Source organism: Pelobates fuscus, chromosome 12 (genome assembly GCF_036172605.1).
Source record: "Pelobates fuscus isolate aPelFus1 chromosome 12, aPelFus1.pri, whole genome shotgun sequence".
NCBI lineage: Eukaryota > Metazoa > Chordata > Amphibia > Anura > Pelobatidae > Pelobates > Pelobates fuscus.
In genome coordinates this window covers 114,818,101-114,826,834 of record NC_086328.1, presented here as the reverse complement: position 1 = coordinate 114,826,834, position 8,734 = coordinate 114,818,101, and positions in this window count along the sequence as shown.

Sequence of the window (8,734 nt, the reverse complement as noted above, 5' to 3'; positions counted from 1 at the left end):
ACACCCATCCCGTCACCTCCCCTGTCTGCCCGGTCCTGAATTCTGATGGATCTTTCTTTTCCCCCTCCCCGTCCCTAACATTCCCATCATCCTCATCCATCCCTACGCTACCTGCTGTACCTTCCCCTAAAATTTCACCTGCCATTCCTTCCCTACACTCTCTCTCCGTTAATGATCCCCTCCCCTCTTCATCCGCCCAACTAACCACCTCCTCCACCCTTGCCCCGGCTCCTCCCTCTACACCCACCCCTACCAATCCCTCTCCGTTCCCTCCCATCTCCGCCCCAGTTCAACACCCCGCCTCCTTCCCCTCCCCAGCCTGGCCCTACCCCTTCCCATATCCCATGGCCCTGCCCTATCCCGGATATCCACTACCCATTCCCCAAGCCTCTCCCCAGGTTCCGGTCATGCCCAGTCCGGCACAGTCTGCCCCGGATGTGCCCACATCCAACATGGCCGCCACTTCTTCCCTTAACCCTACTACAGTACCCTTTCCAGCCACCAATATGGCGGCCCCCAGTACGGCCCTGATGCCAGTAATTCCCGGTGACTACCTATCTAGTTATGATCCACTAGCCACCCCTGCATCTGGGACCCCCTCTCATCCCCCGGTCCTGTCACCTTACTCGGGCCCTGCCCGTAAGAGAGCCCAGATCATAGAATTAGATGAGGGAGAAGAGGATAGGTTATCCCAGGACTCGTTGGAGGCTGCAGGAGCCGCTGCAGGAGTCTCCACTCATCGTTCTATCGATGATCCCTTTGGACACAAGGGTCGGGGAGAGCGGACCCCTCCTAAGTATGTTGCTTTTAACCCTACCCAAGCTAGTGCGTTAATGAAATCGCTCCCTGACCCAGAAAAACAGCCTATGCCTTTTTACCGAGGGATAGTTCAAATTCAAAAGACTTATTCCGCCGCATGGCGTGACTTACTGAGCATTTGTGCTATTAAAGCGGGGGATGCATATTGGCCGAGCATGGCCCGTCACCTCAGTACAGATCTGCTCTCCAGTGATGTTGATTACCCTTCCGGGGTAACCTTTTGCACCCAATTAAGAGAATGGGCTAAGGATAAACTTGCAGATCAGGCCGCTGGCCTTACTGATGTTATTCAAGATAAAGGAGAATCAGTGGAAAGGTTTCATGCAAGACTGTATCAAATGTTCACAGACTTGGGATTTGATCTTACTGACAAAATTCATTCACAAATGCTGTCAGGTGCGTTCGTCCAAGGCGTTAAAGACTCTATACGCAAGGGAATCATTGCCGCACGCCCTGAATATAAGGTCGTTCCCCTGGATACCCTGCTTTTAGTTGCTAGAGGTTTGGAATCTGTTCAGACCCCAAGAAGACCTACTTCAGCTCCTCTCATGGTATCCCGCTCCGCTCCGGTCCCAAGAGGTCCCAGACCGGAGGAGGGGGGACATTGCTTTAATTGTGGAGCAAAGGGACACTTTAGAAATGACTGTCCAGAACCTAAAAGGGAGCAAAGGGAACCCAGAAAACCACCCAAGCCTGCCCCGGCTCCCAAAGCCACCAAACAGGTTCCAATAATTGAGGAACCTGATGAATAGGAAATTGGCAAGCCTGTGTCTGTGACCCCTGTCATGGCAGTGTCTACAGGGGACAAAGGGGGGCCACTTGCCACAGTGACTTTACCCATTGAAGGCCACCCCACCACATTTCTAGTTGACACAGGTGCAGCCCGTAGTGTTCTGCGAGAACAAGACCTGCCAGACCCATCCTTCCTGTCCAATATTGATGTCTCTTGCGTTGGAGTGGATGGCCAGCCAAGACATAGCCCTTTAACAACTCCACTACGAGTTGGCTCTAGCCTGCTTGCTCGCTTTGTGGTATCCTCCACATGCCCAATTAACCTATTAGGTGCTGATGTCCTCTCACGCCTGCAAGCATCCATCACCTTCACCCCAGACGGGCAAGTAGAAATGTTCACACCTCTGTCTGTATCAGATACCTCAGCCCTGTGCTCCTTGCCTCTGATGCTGCATTTAGAAAAGCCCCGTGAGGAAGCAGCAGAATTAAGGTCCAATTTCCCAGAGGAATTAAAAACACAGGTGCCCGCCAAGTTATGGTCCTCAGGCCCAGAGGACATAGGTCACCTAAATGTTCCCCCTGTGGTGGTAAAGCTCATTCCAGGAGCTAAGTTACCAAGAAAACCACAATATCCATTAAAACCAGCCCAGTCTGCTGCTATTTCTGTCCACATCAAGGCACTCTTGGAGAAGGGTGCCCTGGTGAAATGTAAATCTGAATGCAACACCCCATTATTTCCTGTGAAAAAGAAAACTCCAAAGGGTGAGCCAGAGAAGTACAGGATGGTTCAGGATCTCCGTGCTGTTAATTAAGCTACCGTCCTGGACACCCCTCTTGTACCAAATCCCCATACTCTGCTCTCTGGAGTCCCACCATCTGCAAAATTCTTCACAGTTATTGACCTGGCCAATGCCTTTTTCAGTGTCCCACTGGACCCATCCTGTCAATACCTGTTTGCTTTCACTCATGAGATGCAACAGTATACCTGGACTGTCATGCCCCAAGGGGCACAAAATTCTCCAAGTCAATTTGCAAAGGCCATGGGTACCATCCTTGACCCATGGCAAGCTGAGCACCCAGAAGTTGTCCTGCTTCAGTATGTGGATGATCTACTGCTGTGTGGAGATGATATTCCCACTACTGAAAGGTGTTCAATTAGTCTTCTTTCCTATTTGGCAGAACAGGGATGCAAAGCTTCACTCATCAAGCTACAATTCTGTCAATCTTCAGTGATCTTCCTTGGACATTGCCTATCTCAAGGTACCAGACATCTTACCCGGGACCGGGTAAGAGCTGTTCTGGACATTCCACCTCCAAGGACTTCAAAGTCTCTTCATGCCTTCCTAGGCCTCATTTCCTACTGCAGAGCATGGATCCCAGAAGCCTCTCTGCTTATGCAACCTCTCTATGATGCTCTTAAGTCTGACCCGTTTTGTCTGACCAATGAAGCCCTGGACAATTTCGATGCTTTAAAACGTGCCATTGCTTCTGCTCCTGCCTTGGGCCTACCTGACTACTCCAAACCTTTCAAATTATTTGTCTCTGAAAGACAAGGCCATGCAACAGGAGTTCTCACCCAAACTAATGACTTAAGAGGCCGTCAGAGGCCTATTGGATATTTCTCATGTCAACTGGACATTGTGGCCAGAGGGACCCCTTCCTGTCTCAGGGCTGTTTTTGCTGCTAGAGAGCTCATAGAAAGAACCTCGGACCTGGTCCTTGGCCACCCTCTGGTTGTCCTAGCCCCTCATGACATTTCTGCTATCATCAACCAAGTCCAGCTCAAGCACGTGTCTCCGGCCAGACACCTGCGCCTACAGTGTCATCTTCTTTTGCCTGACAACATTTCCATCCAAAGATGTCAAGTGCTTAATCCATCCACTCTTCTTCCACTCCCTGAGGGGGGGTATCTATTATGGATTTATCACGGATGAAACCTACATTTACCTGCTCTGTGGATGTATCAAGAAAGTCATGCATCCACATTTGTCATTTTATGAAGATGAGACACCTCTTTGTGAAGGCCCGGATTACGCCTTCTGTACCATGTGGTACAAGCCAAACATTACTCCCGAACCTTGCTATGAAGATGAGCTTTACCACTGGACCGATGTAAAGCTCACTGCACAAGACTTCTATTGTGACTCTGAAGGTAATAGCATGGTCTTGGTCCAGCTACCTCAACAACTCAACTACCTCTACCGCCATTGGGATACCGCTATCCCACATATTCCTGTTACCAAGTTGAAGACAAGGTCATGGAATGATCTTGGGCCAATGGCAAAACTATGGGACACCATGAATGAAGAACAGCTACAGGAAAATGGTATTGCCAAACACCCAACAACTGACCTTCTAGAAGCATGGCCACGCCATTTCCTGGAAAAAGAATTTCAAGACCTGGTCATAAAGAATGATTATGACCCAGAAACACCTCATGACTGCTTTGAACAGATGAAAATGGAAACAGTGCACTTACCAACTGTGCATGAGAATCCATTACCAGATCCGGATTTTACCCTGTTTGTGGACGGATCAAGATATGCCGATGAAGGAGGAACATATCACACAGGATATGCCGTAACCACAACAGACGAAGTCATCAAATCATCATCCTTACCGCCAGCAATGTCTGCGCAAGAAGCTGAATTACAGGCTCTGACTTCAGCATGCAAAATTTCCGAAGGAAAACGTGCCAACATCTATACAGATTCAAGATATGCTCTGGGTGTGGCACATGACTTCGGCCTAATTTGGAAGACAAGAGGATTTCTTACCACCGCTGGTACACCAGTCAAACACAGCACTGCAATCAAGGAGCTAATGGATGCCCTCCTACTTCCCAAAGAAGTGGCCGTTTTGAAAGTTAAGGCCCATGGGAAATTGGATACAGATGAAGCAAGAGGCAACCATTTGGCTGATCAGGCTGCTAAGCTAGCGGCCAGGGATCTGCAGGAAGTGGATGAAGAAGTGTCCGGACAAGAAGAAGAAGAAGTCCCTATTTTTGCTCTGCAAACTCTTCCTACTGATTTGCGAATTTTACAAGAACAGCAAGCTGCAGTCACTCCTGAAGAAATCCAGAAATGGAAAAAGAAAGGAGCTGTCCAAAAGGACGGAATATATTACAACAACTTCAAATTTTGTCTTCCCAGAAATTTGTATCCAGCAGTTGTCCAATGGGCACATGGGCCTGCACACCTGTCAAAAGAATTGATGGCTGCCCTCATACAGAAGTATTATGAAGCACCTGGAATCACAACATTGATCAATAGCTTCTGCAAGGCCTGTGTCATTTGTGCAAAATGCAATCCAGGAAGACCAATTAAGGTGCCTGCGAAACACCTGGCAAAGCCCATGTACCCCTTCCAGCGAATTCAAATCGACCACATCCAAATGCCCAAGAGTGGGCCCCATGAATATGCACTAGTAATAGTGGACATGTTCTCAGGCTGGCCAGAAGCCTACCCAGTGGCCAATATCACTGCAAAAACAACCGCAAGACGCTTACTTACAGATATTGTATGTAGATTCGGACTCCCAGAAGTCATTGAGAGTGATCAAGGCCCAGCCTTTACAGCAACTGTGACTAAAGAAATTTGGACTGCTCTAGGGGTGACTCTAGCCTTCCATACCCCTTACCACCCACAAAGTAGTGGTAAAGTGGAGCGCATGAATGGCACTCTAAAAACCAGAATGTTAAAAATGTCACAAGAAACAAAGATGCCCTGGCCAGAAAGCCTACCAATAGCTTTATTTAGTGTTAGGCACACACCTAGAGGGAAGCATTCACTGTCCCCATATGAGGTTCTATTTGGGACAGCACCCAGACTAGGTTGTTATTATCCGCAGCAGTTGCAACTCCAATCAGATGTTTTAGTAGACTATGTAACTGAAATTGCAAATGTCCTAAACAAAATACATGCCCAAGTTTTCTCTTCAATTCCAGATCCCGAATTGGATACAGGTTCCCATAACCTACTCCCCGGAGATTGGGTCCTGGTCAAGAAGTTTGTGCGGAAAAATACCCTAGAACCAAGATTTGACGGTCCATTCCAAGTTCTCCTGATTACCGCAACCTCCGTCAAATTGGCCGGTAGGCCAAATTGGGTCCACGCTTCCCACTGCAAGAAATCTCCTGCCCCAGAGGAAGCGAATATCGCACAAACATGTATCTCTGGTACATCTTCTCCTTAATTAGCCTTATGAAGGCCCAGCAAGTAGCCATTACCAAAGACATTAGTGGGTACACCTTCTGGTATAATTCATCGTGCACCCAGGTGGCTACTTATACCTTTGACTATTGTGATATTGTAGAATGCCCATTTCCCACACCACAAATCCAGAGCATCTATAGAGATATCCCTCATTCGAAAGACCCATATGTTTGTGTAGTTGACAAACAATGGGGGCACAATTGTGATCATTGGGGGGCGGCGGGATGGAATGCCGGGCCTGCCTGGGGTTACAAACCAAAAAGTGCCGTATCTAAAGTAGATGATCATGGTAGATCCCTCCTCCAGAGGATGACTTTGAGAAAGCCTGGGGGGAGTACACCAATGAAATTAATTCTTAATATTGAGCATCCAAGCCCAACAGATGCAGACCAGTATGTGATGGGAATGTATTGGAAAAAGGGTTCCTATAAAAAGTTAGGGCACTTCTACCTTAAAGATATGTGCAACTCTTCTGAGTGGCAAGGGGCCACCCATATGGTCCCTAACCCATTAAAACCTCATATCCAGACCTTTCAAGACATGATGGCCATTGCTAACCCCACCTTTGAAGATACTATGGCCGCTGAAACAGGTTTTAATGATGTAAATTTATGGTTAGAATGGATGAAATATAATGCTAATAAGCATAATAGAACTGCATGTTATGTGTGTGGCGGTGCCCGGCCTCACCTGGGTACCGTGCCTTTAATCCTACCAGTAGATATAGAAGAATGTGTTTTAAGCCTTTTTGCCTATCACTATAATTTTAACAGGTCCATATGTATTGCATGGACAAAGGAGTATCCTCTCCTAACCCAGGATGTCAAACCCCCTGATGGTATTACCATATATAAAGGTAATTACACTTGCTATGCCATGTACGATGGTATTGGTAAATTTGTAGGTAACTTTTCCAAAGGTTATTGTGCTACATACAGAACTGTCCCTGTACGTTTACTGCAGTATCACACTAGGTCATTAGGAGATATTTACTGGTTGTGTGGGGATTTACAGTTAAGATCCAGAATGGACACAGCGTGGTGGGGGGAGTGTACGTTGACTAAGGCCATTATGCCTATACACATTATCTCTGACACACACCTCAACACCCATGGGCCCAGCCACACTAAGGTTAAACGTGAAGCCCCAGTAAAAGGAAGTTTTGACCCTCACATTTACATTGATGCCATTGGGGTGCCTAGGGGGTACCCAATGAGTTTAAAGCAAGAGATGAGGTTGCTGCAGGATTTGAATCAATTTTTACCATAGTTACTGCAAACAAGAATTTAAACTGGATAAATTATATTTATTACAACCAACAGCGTTTTGTTAATTACACCAGAGACGCCCTCCAGGGATTGGCCGAACAGCTGCAGGCCACATCCCAAATGACTTTCCAGAATAGAATGGCCCTAGATATGATCTTAGCCGAGAAAGGAGGGGTTTGTAAAATTTTGCCCGACACCATGACATGTTGTACATATATCCCAGAAAATACAGGCCCTAATGGTAAAGTTACATTAGCCATAGAAAAATTAAATGATCTGTCTGAAGAGTTAAAAAGGAATTCTGGGATAAAAGATCCTTGGGAAAGATGGTTTGGTTGGATGACAGGATGGCAAAAGGCTTTAATGCAGATTGGTATGGCTATACTAATTTTTCTTTTTATTTTTGCTCTTCTCTTTTGTTGTGTCCTCCCATGTCTGAGAAAATCCCTCATGAAGACTGTTGACCAAACGGCACCCACTTTCACCCATCTCGAAGTTGATGACCAAGACTTCCAAGACGTCAACTCACCCTGTCTGCCGCTGCAAACAATCCCTTTCGTTGATAAAGTGCAGGAATTCTAGGAAGGGACTAGCTTAGGGACAGCATCTGTCAGTGAATGGTAAAGGCCCCGTGCGGAGAAGTGGTGGGTTAGCTGCCATGGGATACCCATGGGTGTGAAGTGTTCGAGAGCCATACTGATGGATGAGTTAGCCTATTAGGGTCAGCTCTAGGGACAGACTTGCACTTTGCATTAACACCTAGCTAGCGGCCACAGGGTTTCTGTGCCTTTGGGTTAACACATCTTCTGATACTAACATAATAAAGTTTTTATCTCTTAGAATCTAACATTTCATAGGGGGGACTGATGTGGGATTATTAAAAAATCCTTATTATACTTGTATTGAATTATTGTACTAACTCCATTTTAACTTTATACTGTGATGATCCTCCATTTTGTCCTCCTAACCTGACTTCTTCAATCCTCCATTTTGTCCTCATGACTTAACTTGTTCATTTTAAAACTACATTACGTGACTGAACTTCTCAACCCAATTAGTACAGTAGACAAAGACTGTGTTTTCCTGCAAGGACAAATACCAGGAGGTGCTGGTTACTCCTTAAGACTTGCCGGCTACTCCTTAGAATTTGTAAGATAGTATAGTTTGAAGGCCACAGAACACAGTAGTAATGAAATGTTCTATTCATAAGAGACCTTGCACCTGGACATAAAGCCTGATATCATTGACCGTGTAAAATGACGCTTAGGACCCCCTTATCCCCACCCGTGTCCAGAATAATCCCACCTCTGGTGGGTGGACACGGGACTAACCTCTTAATTTTGAACCAATAGGTAAGACACTAACACCGACACTTAACAATTAATCCAATTGATGATGTTTATTTGCTGATATTCTAATAATCAATGATGACGCAAAATGCCTCTTAAAAGGGCCTGCGCGCCCGCTTTTTACTCACTTGCCAATAAACTTTCTCGAAGTTATTTTAACCTGAACCTTGCGTGTCAGACTTAATTACTTCAGCGTATATACGCAATTTAATTTTATTGATTTGGACAGGAACAGATAGACATTTGAACATTTTGGTTTACTTTCAAAAAGTACCATAACACTACCACCTCTATGAGAAGAATGAAGGGAGGAACCCACACTGGTAACATGCCTAGCACACTGTGGGAAGAG